The sequence below is a fragment of the Nerophis lumbriciformis genome, linkage group LG36, assembly GCF_033978685.3.
Source record: "Nerophis lumbriciformis linkage group LG36, RoL_Nlum_v2.1, whole genome shotgun sequence".
Lineage (NCBI taxonomy): Eukaryota > Metazoa > Chordata > Actinopteri > Syngnathiformes > Syngnathidae > Nerophis > Nerophis lumbriciformis.
The window spans coordinates 5750869-5765000 of NC_084583.2; the positions used below are offsets into that span (position 1 = coordinate 5750869).

General features: G+C 47.8%; 1 protein-coding gene and 1 long non-coding RNA gene across 2 annotated transcripts in view; one reads left to right on the forward strand and one right to left on the reverse strand.

Annotated features, from left to right (window-relative positions):
- Positions 1 to 14132, forward strand: part of mid2 (midline 2) — a 367099-nt gene that overhangs the window by 21133 nt on the left and 331834 nt on the right. The window lies entirely within an intron of this gene.
- LOC133576839 (uncharacterized) overlaps positions 10684 to 14132 on the reverse strand; it is a 4491-nt gene continuing 1042 nt past the window's right edge. Inside the window, exons 2-3 of the long non-coding RNA XR_012049351.1 lie at positions 11051 to 11294; positions 10684 to 10953 (exon numbers count right to left, since the gene is read on the reverse strand). This is a non-coding gene — a long non-coding RNA (uncharacterized lncRNA). The remainder of the gene's footprint in view (positions 10954 to 11050; positions 11295 to 14132) is intronic.

Genomic DNA, 14132 nt, shown 5'->3' on the forward strand with positions numbered 1-14132 from the left:
ATGAAGTTGTGTGATGTATTATGCTGTAAGTGTGTTCATGTTCGAAATAAACTCAAGAAAGAAAGAAAGAAAGAAAGAAAGAGAAAGTCAATGGTGTCATTTTCCTCATGACATAGCAGGACATGCTTGCAATATGCTATTAATATGTCACTCATCCTATAAAATGATGAGTTACCAGAGTTCTTGATACAATATATTTCCAGGCCATTGCGTGGTGGAAACTATTTGGTTTGGTCCTACATGCTCCCTAAGATTCAATCTGCTCAAACAGAATATACAAATAGGACCAGCAAGAGGCCTTTTTGTGCCTTTCTGGAGTAGCTCACAATCCCTTCGGGTGGTCAAGAAATCAATGCAGGATTTACTTAAAAGCAGACCTACTTCACTTTTCCCAGTAAACATTCAACAAGCACAACACAATAATTTGCTCAATTTATCGAATAATGCAAATAAATATGGTGTAAAGCTACAAATTGGGGTGTATTGTACTGATAACACCACCTTGTTTTTCTTACATTCCGTGACTTGCAGCTGATGTAATCCTTCTCCAGGCACAGCAGGCCTGACCTTGAAGTCGCTGTCCCCCCTTGCGGGGCTTAATAGAGCGAGAGCTAATCGAGCATGTGCAGGGCAGCAAATGAACATTAAGTGCCACTTAAATCGTCAGATAAAAAGAATATAGTGAGTGTAAAATATTAAATGGGAATTACACTGTCTTTACATGAAATAAATATCTTTTTAGGTGCATAAAAATTGTTTGAGTGAACAAAAATGACATCATAAAATGTGTGTGTAGGACTGTAGCTCCCTTGAAGCAAGTGCGTGCTAAGGTCCCCACAATCCGCAGGGGCCCTGTGGAAGTCCCTTACTTCCGGGTTCTTCTGGACACCAATCATGGACACGACCGCTTCGTTCATCGTGCAGAACAATGCTTTATTTTGCAATTGATTGTCTTCGTGCTTTTCAGCAAGTGTCTTTTGGTCTGTCCCTCAGCTTCGCTCTCTCTCTCTCGGCGTGCTCTGCCATCCACCCCTTCTTCTTCCCGACTGCTGCTTTTAACAGAGCGACAGGTGATCAGACAAACACTCTCAGCTGTGTCATCCACTCACCTGTCGCTAATCTCGAAGCCGGTCCCGACACATCCCGTCTCGCTGCAGGTCCGCAAGCCACGCCCCTCACATACCTCCACCGCCAGACTCAGGCCGGGACGCCGCCCCCCCCCCCCCCCCCCTCTCAGTGAGGGAGCGGGAAAGGAAGTCGGCCACAGCCATCTGTGCCCCCGGTCTGTGAATCACTCTGAAGTTGTAGGGTTGCAAAGCTAGATACCAACGGGTGATCCGCGCATTGGCATCTTTCATGCGGTGGAGCCACTGGAGGGGTTTGTGGTCCGAGCAGAGGCTGAATGAGCCCCGACCGCCCACCTGATGGCGAGGCATTCCCTCTCCACTGTGCTGTACCTTGCCTCCCTTTCGGACAGCTTCCGGCTGATATAGACAATGGGTCGGTTGACGCCCTCCACCTGCTGGGACAAAACCGCATGTGCAGGACCGGCTCCTTGCAAAGGGCCTTCTTAACCCTCTCAAACGCCTGCTGGCACTGCTCCGTCCACTGGACCAGATCTGGAGCACCCTTTCGGGTGAGGTCAGTTATTGGGCTGGTCAGGTCCGCAAACCGGGGGATAAACCTCCGGTAGTAACCCGCCAGACCCAAAAACTGCCTCACCTCTTTTTTCGTCTTGGGGTTTGGGCAGGTCGCAATTGCCGCTGTTTTATCTACCTGCGGCCGCACCTGCCCTCCTCCCAAGTGGTACCCCAGATACTGTACTTCCCTCCGGCCAACTGCATACTTCGCCGGGTTGGCGGTGAGCCCTGCCTGTCTCAGGGACTCGAGCACTGCCCCCACCCGCCGCATGTGTTCATCCCAGCCGCTACTCTGGATGATGACATCATCCAGGTAGGCCGCAGCATATGCAGCGTGGGGTCGCAGCACCCGGTTCATGAGGCGCTGGAACGTGGCTGGCGCACCGAACAAGCCAAACGGAAATGTCACAAATTGGTACAAACCTTCCGGAATGGAAAAGGCCGTTTTTTCCCTGGACTCTGGTGACAAGGGAATCTGCCAGTAGCCCTTGGTTAAATCCAGTGTCGTGAAGAAACGAGCAGCGCCCAGCCGATCCAGGAGCTCGTCGACCCGAGGCATTGGGTACGCATTAAAACGTGAAATTTTGTTCACCTTGCGGTAATCCACACAGAACCGCACAGACCCATCCTTCTTCCTTACCAGAACAATGGGGCTGCACCACGCACTGTGGGATTCTTCTATTACCCCCAACTCCAGCATAGATTTTAATACCTCCCGAACTACTTTGTGTTTGGGGAGCCTATAGGGCCGAGACCGCACCGTAACACCCAGGCTGGTCTCAATATGATACTGGATGAGGTTCGTGCGCCCGGGCCGAGGGGAGAACACATCAGAGAAGCGCTGCTGCAGTTTAGCAACATCCGCTCTCTGCGCTAACGTGAGCTGATCGTCACAGAGGAGAGGAAAGGGCGAACCAGCGCGCGGGACCCACCTTCTACCATCCTAGTCACGTCCGTTGTGTCCTTGGGCAAGACACTTCACCCCTTGCTCCTGATGGCTGGCTGCTGGTTAGCGCCTTGCAGGGCAGCTCCCGCCATCAGTGTGTGAATGTGTGTGTGAATGGGTGAATGTGGTAATACTGTCAAAGCGCTTTGAGTACCTTGAAGGTAGAAAAGCGCTATACAAGTATAACCCATTTATCATTTATTTATTTACTTACCAGCGCGCGGGACCTCCGGCACGAACTCCCCCTCCTCCTTAACCACCGTTACCATGGAAACAGGCTCCGCCTCCTTCCATGTTTTCAGGAGGTTTATATGATAAATTTGGGTGGCTCCGCCCCGGTCCGAGCGCCGGACCTCGTAGTCCACATCATCCACTTGCCGTGTGACCTCGAAGGGTCCTTGCCAGCGCGCAAGTAATTCCGAGCTGGATGTGGGGAGTAATACAAGCACTTTTTCTCCCGGTGAAAATTTTCTTAGCTGAGTCCCCCTGTTATACGTGCGCTGTTGACGTTCCTGGGCACGGAGCAAATTCTCACGTGACAAGTGCCCCACCGCGTGGAGTTTTGCTCGCATGTCCATGACGTATTGAATTTCGTTTTTGCTGGAGCTTGGCCCCTCCTCCCAGCTTTCCTTAATTACGTCCAACACTCCGCGCGGCTTCCTGCCGTATAATAACTCAAAAGGCGCAAAGCCTGTGGAGGCCTGAGGTACCTCCCGCATCGCAAACAGTAGGGGATCCAGCCATTTATCCCAATTTGGTTTGTCCTTATGTGTAAACTTACGGATCATGGTTTTCAGCGTCTTATTCAATCTCTCCACCAGCCCATCTGTTTGTGGATGGTATACGCTGGTGCGGATCACTTTAATTCTCAATAATCCGTACAATTCCTTTATCGTGCGTGACATAAAGGACGTGCCCTGGTCAGTCAGAATCTCTTTCGGGATTCCAACTCGGGAGATGACCTGAAACAGGGCCTGCGCTACACTCTTTGCAGAGATGGAGCGCAGGGGCACTGCTTCGGGATAGCGCGTTGCGTAATCCACCAGGACTAACACAAAGTGATATCCCCGTGTGCTCGGGTGGAATTTTCCAATGAGGTCCATACCCATTCTTTTGAAGGGGACCTCCATGAGCGGCAATGGGCGCAAAGGCACCTTTGGGGTGGCCGCCGGGTTCACCAGCTGACAGTCCGGGCAGGCAGTGCACCAGCGGCGCACGTCTGCCCGGATGCCCGGCCAATAGAATCGGACCATGACCCGATTGAGTGTTTTATCATACCCCATGTGGCCAGCCATGGGATTATAATGCGCCGCTTGGAAAACCATTTCCCTGCGGCGTTTTGGCACCAACAATTGGGTGGATTCCTCTCCGGTGTGAGTGTCACGGCTCACTCGGTATAATCTATCTCTAATAATCGAGAAGTGAGGGAATACCCGCGCTGCTCCCGGGCGCACCAGCTGATCGTCGATGTAATCCACCTGGTCCCAGGCCGCGCGCAAAGTTTCATCGCGAGACTGCTCGAGGGGAAAATCCTCCATAGGGTGCCAGTGGGGGCCCGGGGGGGCTTCCCGCGAAGCCCCCACCGGTTCCTGTTCGGCAGTATCGGATGGACCCGCGTCGCCACTGAGAACCGCGCGGATGCTCCCCTTTCCTACGGTCCGTGAACGCACCCCCACGCATTGTGTCAGTAAATGGTTAAACCCCGGCCAATTTGTGCCCAAGATTATGGGGTGCGAGAGGTGCGTACTTACAGCTACCTCGACCCTATGCTTTTGGCCCTTATACCAAATTTCTACTGGCACCATAGGGTACTCGTGCACATCCCCATGAATACACCTGATTTTTAGCCGTGTTGCCTGCCTCAAAGCCCCGGGTCGAACCAGGTTCTGGTGGATCATGGTCTGCCCGCAGCCCGAATCCACCATCGCCTGGTATGTACTCCCTTGTATCGTTACCTTCATACCGTACGTCTCACCCGGGCCGGGGGAGGGCACTGAAGGAGCGGTCACCCGGGTCACGCGCCCCACCTCCACCTGCGGAGGTCCGTGACGTGCGCGACCGGGCCACCCACGCCTCTAGCACGCCTGCCCAAGCGTTTGAGGGGCCGTCTGCACGGGAGATGTTCTGGAAGCAGCAGCCGGGACCTGCGGAGACAGAGTAGAGGGAGGGTCACGTGGGTTAAGGTGGGGAATGTGTCGTTCTCTCTCCTTCTCATCTCGCACGCTCGGTCCGTGCGCCGTTGGTGTCGGTTGCTCTTCGCGGTGGACAGCCAGGTGGTTCTCGGTGAGGGTCACCGCTGCTGCGAGGTCCCGGGGCCGGTGGTACCGGATCCAGTTCGCCGTCCGCGTCGGGATCGCCTCCACAAACTGTTCCAGTAGGATATGGTCCAGCAGTCGGCCATCTCCCTCTCCCGGCTGCATCCAGCGCGTCGCCGCCTCTTGGAGCCGCTGGCCAAAGGCGAATGGCCGGTCCTTCTTACCCAGACGCATGGACCGGAACCGTCGTCGGTAATCTTCGGCGGTGCCTCCCGTCCGGTCCAGCACCGCCCTCCTCAGTTCCTCAAAGCGCACTCTGGAGGGCGCCAGCAGGCTGAGCGCCGCATGCTGCGCATCCCCCGTCAGGAGCGGCAAGAGCCGCACCTCCCACTCTTCTTCCGGCCACGCGCATGCTCTCGCCGTGGCCGCAAAAATGTCCAAAAAGGCATGGGGATCCTCTTTTGGGGATGGTGACGGCCGTCGGCACTGGCAGTGCCCCGCCCCCCTGGTCCGCTAACGCCCGCAGGACCTGACACTGTTGGCGGGTGATCACTGCCAGCTCAGTGAGCACGCCCGCGAGAGCCGTCAGGGGGTCGTCTTCCCTTGCCTCCGGTGGTCCAGCCGAGTTGGGCGCCAAATTGTGGAAGTCCCTTACTTCCGGGTTCTTTGGGACACCAATCATGGACACGACCGCTTCGTTCATCGTGCAGAACAATGCTTTATTTTGCAATTGATTGTCTTTGTGCTTTTCAGCAAGTGTCTTTTGGTCTGTCCCTCAGCTTCGCTCTCTCTCTCTCTCTCTCGGCGTGCTCTGCCATCCACCCCTTCTTCTTCCCGACTGCTGCTTTTAACATAGCGACAGATGATCAGACAAACACTCTCAGCTGTGTCATCCACTCACCTGTCGCTAATCTCGAAGCCGGTCCCGACACATCCCGTCTCGCTGCAGGTCCGCAAGCCACGCCCCTCACAGGCCCTATTTGGCGCACAGGTTGCCGTCCAGGTCCAAGTCCATATTTTAGTAAAAGTCTGTACAGTTTGAACACAATATAAAACTCTATACAATACTGTATATAGAACTTAACAAGAGGGTGATGGATTATTTCTATTTATTAATAAAGTAAAAGAAAAACATCAACTAGCTGAATTGTCCTCATTTGACAACACACACACACACACACACACACACACACAGTCAACAGCCATGTGGTTCACTCTCCTATTTGAAATCACAGAACTCCTTAACTTTAACATCCTGTTTGCTAAAATGATTAAAAAATGAAAATACAGAAAAATAAATAAGATACAAATAAATAAAGGATAAAATCCACTTCACCTTGTTGGTTAATCTTCTTTGCCTGCAGCTGAAGGTAGTGGGACGTGAGTGAAAGACAGTGTCGACAACGCTGTTGATATTTCGTAATTGTTACATAACACATTGCTCGTCCATTTTTTTGAGATTCATATTGAGCTAGAAAAACTAGAAACATGTACAAAACCCAAAACCATTAAAGTTGGCACGTTGTGTAAATGGTAGGGATGTTACGGTACACACAAATTTCGGCTCGGTACGTACCTTGGTTTAGAGGTCACGGTTCAGTTCATTTTCGGTACAGTAAGAAAACAACAAAATATAAATTTTTTGGTCATTTATTTACCAAATTTGTAAACAATGGCATAACATACATATACACACAGGGTCCATTGCCAGGATTAATGTGGTCAACATATATAAAATAAAAACTAAATAAGATAAGGCTCAGAATGGTTTCTTAACAAAACCTTTCTACATATAAAGTGCTTTTTTTGATTGATTGATTGAGACTTTTATTAGTAGATTGCACAGTACAGTACATATTCCGTACAATTGACCACTAAATGGTAACACCCCAATAAGTTTTTCAACTTGTTTAAGTCGGGGTCCACGTTAATCAACATTAAACTGCCTCAAGTTGTTGCTCAGATTAAATAAAATGACAAAACTTTTGTTCTACATATAAAAAGTGCAACATTAAACAGTTTCAAGTCAACTCAGCCTCAGATTAACTTTTCTTCCCCCGCCCCCAGCCTGGCTAACTTGGCAGTAAGAGGATATATGGGCTCATTGATCTTCCACCATAGAAGTGGGTCAAAATCTAGTTTTTAATGCAATATGGACTTATATCTGCTGCTATAAAAACATTTGTTATTGCTTTAGCCCTGCCTGACTCACCAAGGAGAGGCTGCTTGAATGCGGTGGTGACGCTTCAAATGGGTTAGCATGTGTTATGAGAATAGCGTATGTGTGTGTGTGGCCCTTTTAATATGTGACAGCATGTGACGTGAGTGTTTGGGCGAGCGAGGTGAGGGAGCGGTAGTGTGAGGGCGGGGAGTGTTTTGTTGGATTGGCTGTGTGCAATTTGCAACTAATCGCCGGACTCGTCATTTACCCTGGAGTCCGGAGCTGTTTAGACCCACTGCCGGGTAGAGTGAAGGGTGTTGCCCCCGAGAATACATCGGCCCTGGAGCAGTGTCTCCCCTGCGCTCCTCGACTACGGTCTGGGAGCCGGAAGCAGGAAAGGTGCAACACATGTTTGACATGTTGTCAGAAGCAGCTGCTGAACAATGTCGGCAAACCTTCGTCCTCCATTGTTGTATCACGCAGCCAAAGTGTTCCCAAACGTGAGATCTTAACGAGGCAGGAGGGTCTTCCAGCTCTGGCTTTTACATGTTGTCCTAGCCCGGTCGCTGCTAGCATGTGTACTCGTTCGGTACACATCCGAACCGAACCGAAATCCCCGTACCGAAACAGTTCAATACAAATACACGTACCGTTACACCCCTAGTAAATGGTAAATAAAAACAGAATACAATGATTTGCAAATCTTTTTCAACCTATATTCAATTGAATAGACTGCAAAGACAAGATACTTAACGTTCGAACTGGTAAACTTTGTTATTTTTTGCAAATATTAGCTTATTTGAAATTTGCTGCCTGCAACATGTTTAAAAAAACTGGCACAAGTGACAAAAAAGTCTGAGGCCATGTCTACAATAAGTCGTTTAACCTCTTAAACGAATAATTATTTAGCCTAAGCGCCGTTTCAGCCACACTAAACCAGCGTTTAAGGTCCCCCTCCTCGGACATTTTTTTTTTTTTACACGGGTAAGTCAGCCGTGTAATTCTTTAGTCTCCCACGGGCTCCGGCAACACTCCACTCACTGTACAGGAGCACAGTGTCAGACGAGTGCTCCTGGCTGTGAACCCCAGAAAGGCTACCGGACGAGACGGAGTACCTGGAAAGGTGTTCAGGACGTGCGCCCACCAGCTCGCTCCCCCCCTCACCAGGATCTTCAACCTCTCCCTGACTCAGGCAGTCATCCCATCCTGCCTGAAGTCATCTACAATAATCCCGGTGCCGAAGAAGTCTCCCATCAACATCCCCTCTACTGCCTCTACACCCATGACTGCAGTCCGGCCCACAGTGACAACCTTACCGTCAAGTTCGCTGACGATACCACAGTGGTCGGGCTCATCTCCAGGGGTGACGAGGCTGTCTACAGGGAAGAGGTCCTGAAGCTGACGGCCTGGTCTTCTCAACACCAGCAAGACCAGAGAGATCATCGTCGACTTCAGGAGGCGCAGCACCGACCCTGCCCCCCTCTACATCAACGGCGAGCGTGTAGAGAGGGTCCACACCTTCAGGTACCTTGGAGTCCACATCTCTAATGACTTTTCCTGGACAGTCAACACCACATCAATCATCAAGAAGGCTCAGCAGCGGCTACACTTCCTGAGAGTCCTCGGGAAGTACAACCTGAAGCCTGACCTGCTGCTGACCTTCTACCGCTCGTCCATCGAGAGCCTGCTGACCTACTGTATTACAGTATGGTACGGCAGCTGCACTGCAGCAGACAGGGAGAGGCTGCAAAGAGTGGTCAAGACGGCTCAGAAGATCATCGGCCGCCCTCTCCCCTCTCTGACGGACATCTACACCTCCCGCTGCCTCAACAGAACCAGTGCCATCATCAAGGACAGCACCCACCCTGGCTCTGACCTGTTCCACCTGCTGCCCTCTGGGAAACGCTACAGGTGCATTCAAACCAAAACAAACAGGCTAAAGAACAGCTTCTTCCCCAGGGCCATAACCATCCTGAACGGACTGCCCCATTGTCCCTCATAACTGCCTTCTCTTCGGTGCAACAACCCATTCCACCAACCACCCTGGTTTTTTCATGTATATATTCATTTCACACTATATTCATTGCACTTCTATATTTTTTATATTTTTATATATTTACACAGTTTTTCTAGCATGCACACATCGCACTGTATGGAATGGCCTCAATCTCGTTACCCTGCGTAATGACAATAAAGCTGATTCTGATTCTAATTCTGACAGAAAGTGACGTCAGAAAGAACAAGCCAAAGCCAGCTTCATAATAAAGCTCGGAGCTTACCACTGGAAATATGACGGCGAGTCATCCAGACATGCCGTGTTTCTCCTTTTCTACATGTACAGACGCTTGTGGAAATCACACAGAGAAAGCGATTGCAGCTATTTCGGATACAACACTTCTCAGACGGCAAGAGAACTTTCCAATGTCCGACCGGGTCAGCTGTGATGCTACTTAGCGAAAATTTTTGTCCATTTGTCGAAGGAGAGACAAGGAGAATGTGGGCTCCCGTGGATGTGATAAAAAAGATAGCGTGTGCTTTGTATTACCTGGCCGTCGAGGGAAGACTGCAAAAAACGGCGAATGCTTTTGGACTGGCAAAGCAGACTGTATCTGTTATTGTCCGCCATGTATGTCGCGGACTCGACGTCTAGGTCCAGAGTATATATAGTCACCAAAAATTAATGGACAATGAAGATGACGGCAAAAGAGTGAAGAGTGTCCTGACCCGATATCTAGATCCCTAGATTAATGTTAAATGTTCTTTATCACATTGTTTACATGTCTAATAAAGATTTGATTAATTAATGACGGCTCAGGTGTGATTCACTACAATAGAGCCCCACAGCACACTGGACTCCAGTTAATTAAAATACCACAACACTGGATATTGTTCAGATAAGTTACATTTAAGAACTTGCACTGGAGATGACTATGACGTGTGCATTTTCCGCGCATGCGTACTTTGTCGCGTTGCTCCAGCGGACGGAGGGGGCCGGGGTATTAAACGGTGGCACTGTTGTGTGTGGACACGGATAAGGTTAGGTGTGATTTACCCCAGATAACCTTATCCGGCTTAGTGTAAACGGGGCCTGAGAAAGTTGAGGAATGCTCATCAAACACTTATTTGGAACATCCCGCAGGTGAACAGACTAATTAGGAACAGGTGTGTGCCATGATTGGGTATAAAAGCAGCTTCCTTGAAATGCTCAGTCATTCACAAACAAAGATGGTGCAAAGGTCACCACTTTGTGAACAAATACGTGAGCAAATTGTCGGAACAGTTTAAGAACAACATTTCTCATCAAGCTATTGCTAGGAATTGAGGGATTTTACCATCTACGGTCTGTAATATCTGGAGAAATCACTGCACGTAAGCGGCAATGCCCGTGACCTTTGATCCTTCAGGCGGTACTGCAATAAAAAGTGACATCAGTGTGTAAAGGATATCACCACATGGGCTCAGGAACACATCAGAAAACCACTGTCAGTAACTACAGTCTGTCGCTACTTCTGTAAGTGCAAGTTAAAACTCTACTATGCAAAGCGGAAGCTATTTATCAAAAACACCCAGAAACGCCGCCGGCTTTCCCGATGTTATGTACGTGAGAGGGGGAAGGAGACGACACCACGAAGGAGCTCAGGTTACCAGGTTTATTGTAACCTTTGATGATTGTGTGGGAGGTGTATGCTACTCTACGTGTTGGTTGCAGGACTAAGTGTGAAATTAACCATGTAAATAATACCAGAGGATGTTGTACGTGCGTGAGGGATGAAATCTTTGTCAATCCAAGAGGGCGAGGCACAAAGGAAGTCCGGGGACAGGCAGGAGGTCAAGGGCAGGCGAGAAACGACAAGGTCCGTGTCCAGGCAAGGGTCGAGGATCGGGGGAGGCAGTCCAAAATCTGGATGGAGGTCGAGGCACAGAGCTCGAGCATGCGGAACAAGGCGGGCACTGCGAGGGAGACAAGGGACATGAGTCAACGAGACAAAAAGGACACGGAGAACAAGAGCGAGGACAACAAGAGGGAAGCCAGAGACGTAATGCTTACTACTGAGAGTTAACGACGTTCCGGCGTAGGTTCCAAGGAGTAACTGGTCTTTATGCTGTCCTCCTGATTGCTGCCAGGTGCGCGGATTGCTGACAGTCTGCAACTGTGGCGAAGCGTGGGCGTGAAGCGCTACGCGCGTGCGGGGGCATGTCCTGGCATTCTGCCAGACAGAGTGTTGGATCTTGCTGCGGGAGAATTGTGGGTTCGAGACTGCGCCGTGACACCCGAGCTCATCTAAGATGGACTGATGCAAAGTGTAAAAGTGTTCTGTGGTCTGACAAGTCCACATTTCAAATTAGCTTTGGAAACTGTAAACGTCGTGTTCTCCGGACCAAGGAGATGTTTCAGGCGCAAAGTTCAAAAGCCAACATCTGTGATGGTATGGGGTGTATTAGTGCCCAAGGCATGGGTAACTTACACATATGTGAAGGCACCATTAATGTTGAAAGGTTCGTGCAGGTTTTGGAGCAACATCTGTTCCATTAAGCAACGTCTTTTTCATGGACGCCCCTGCTTATTTCAGAAAGACTATGCCAAGCCACATTCTGCACGTGTTACAACAGCATGGCTTCGTAGTAAAGGAGTGCGGGTACGAGACTGGCCTGCCTGTAGTCCAGACCTGTCTCCCATTGAAAATGTGTGGCGCATTATGACGCGTAAAATATGACAATGAAGACCCGGACTGTTGAACAACTTAAGCTGTACATCAAGCAAGAATGGGAAAGAATTCCACCTGAAAAGCTTAAAAATTTGGTCTCCTCAGTTCCCAAACGTTTACAGAGTGTTGTTAAAAGGAAAGGCCATGTAACACAGTGGTAAACATGCCCCTGTGACAACTTTTTTGCAATGTGTTGCTGCCAATAAATTCTAAGTTAATGATTATTTGCAAAAAAATATGTAGTTTCCCAGTTTGAACATTAAATATATTGTCTTTGCAGTGTATTCAATTAAAAATAATTTGAAAATGATTTTCAAATCATTGTATTCTGTTTTTATTTATGATTTACACAACGTGCCAACTTCACTGGTTTTGGGTTTTGTAAAAGGGCTCAAAAACACTTAAAAATGCCCACAGAGCAGCACTGTAGCTAACAGTTGTTATATTTTTCGACCGATCTAACCTAAATGGCATTTGTACAAGATTGTTGTAAATTATAAAGATTTTTTTTTTTTTAATTAGAAATACTTTTTAAAAAAAATTAGAAATACCTCTTATAATTTAGACAAATAAGTTTAACCTGAAATCATACTTGGGTTTGTTGTCCTGAAATGATGATTTAAAAAAAAAAAAGAAAAACAGCTTGATCATATGTCTTTTTATATGTAAAATCTATTGCATAATCTTGCTACTTAGACAATCACTGGATGCTTAAGGTAATAAGATGCAATACAAGAACCACATCAAAATCCGGCCTTTTAACAGAGTAATAATGTTCTATTTTAACTGACACTCTCGGATTGATTAATTTAGCAATATGTGTATTATTGTGATTCTTTTGCAGTGCATCACAAATGTGCTGCACCATACTGAAACGTGTAATATTTTGCCCCTCTTATATTGCTTGTATTGCTCAGTGGCCTAGTGGTTAGACTGTCCGCCCTGAGATCGGTAGATTGTGAGTTCAAACCCCGGCCGAGTCATACCAAAGACTATAAAAAATTGGGACCCATTACCTCCCTACTTTGCACTCAGCATCAAGGGTTGGAATTGGGGGTTAAATCACCAAAAATGATTCCCGGGCGCTGCTGCCCACTGCTCCCCTCACTTCCCAGGGGGTGAACAAGGGGATGGGTCAAATGCAGAGGACAAATTTCACCACACCTAGTGTGTGTGTGTGTGTGACAATCATTGGTACTTAATGAAACATCAGAATTGCAGAGGCAGTGCAAACAGGAATATACCGTATCTTTTGGACTATAAGGTGTTCTTAAAATCCTTTAACTTTCTCTAAACTCGACAGTGCGCCTTATAGCCCGGTGCGCCTAATGTACAGAATCATTTTGGTTGTGCTTACCGACCTCGAAGCTATTTTATTTGGTACATGATGACATGATAAGTGTGACCATAAGTAATGTTATGGTGCACATAGGAGATACGTATAGACTGCAATATGACTCAAGTAAACAACACCAAAATTGTATATGTTCCATTGAAATTATAGAACTTTACACACGGCGCTCAAAACTCTATCAAAATGTTTTAGTACAACTTTGGTAAGCTATGAAGCTGCACCGCTTGATGGATTGTACTGTGCTTCAACATACTAGTATTATTATGGTGTGTGTATAAGGCAGTGGTTTTTAACCTGGGTTCGACTTTAGGGGTTCGGTGAGTCAGGCTCAGGGGTTCGGCGGATGTCAGGACACACCCGACACATCGTGTAAATAAAAACTTCTCCCTATCGGCGTATTACGGATACGGCAACAGCAGAAGTCACACTGATTTGCAGTTGTGTAATTTGTTGTGAGTTTATGCACTGTGTTGGTTTTGTTCTTTGAACAAGGTGATGTTCATGCATGGTTCATTTTGTGCACCAGTAATAAAACATGGTAACACTTTAGTATGGGGAACATATTCATCATTAATTAGTTGCTTATTAACATGCAAATTAGTAACATATTGGCTCTTAACTAGTCATTATTAAGTACTTATTAATGCCTTATTCGGCATGGCCTTATTATAATAACCCTAACCCTTTAACCCTGGCCCTAACCCTCTAACCCTAACCAAATAACTGTAAATTACATCTTTGTTACTTAGAATATGTTCCCCTAGTGTCCCAAAAACTCTAAATTAAGTTTTTATTACTAGAATATGTTCCCCTTACTAAAGTGTTACCAAAAACATATAACTTTGTCTTGAATTTGAAAAAAAACAACATTTTATTTTTCACTAAAGAAGGGTTCGGTGAATGCGCATATGAAACTGGTGGGGTTCGGTACCTCCAACAAGGTTAAGAACCACTGGTATAAGGTATGACATATTATCTGGCGTGTTGTTTTGCAATATTATGCAAAACCAACTTTTCTTACCTCCTTGTACCTGCTGACTTGTATTTGGGATCTGCATAAGTCCTAAAAA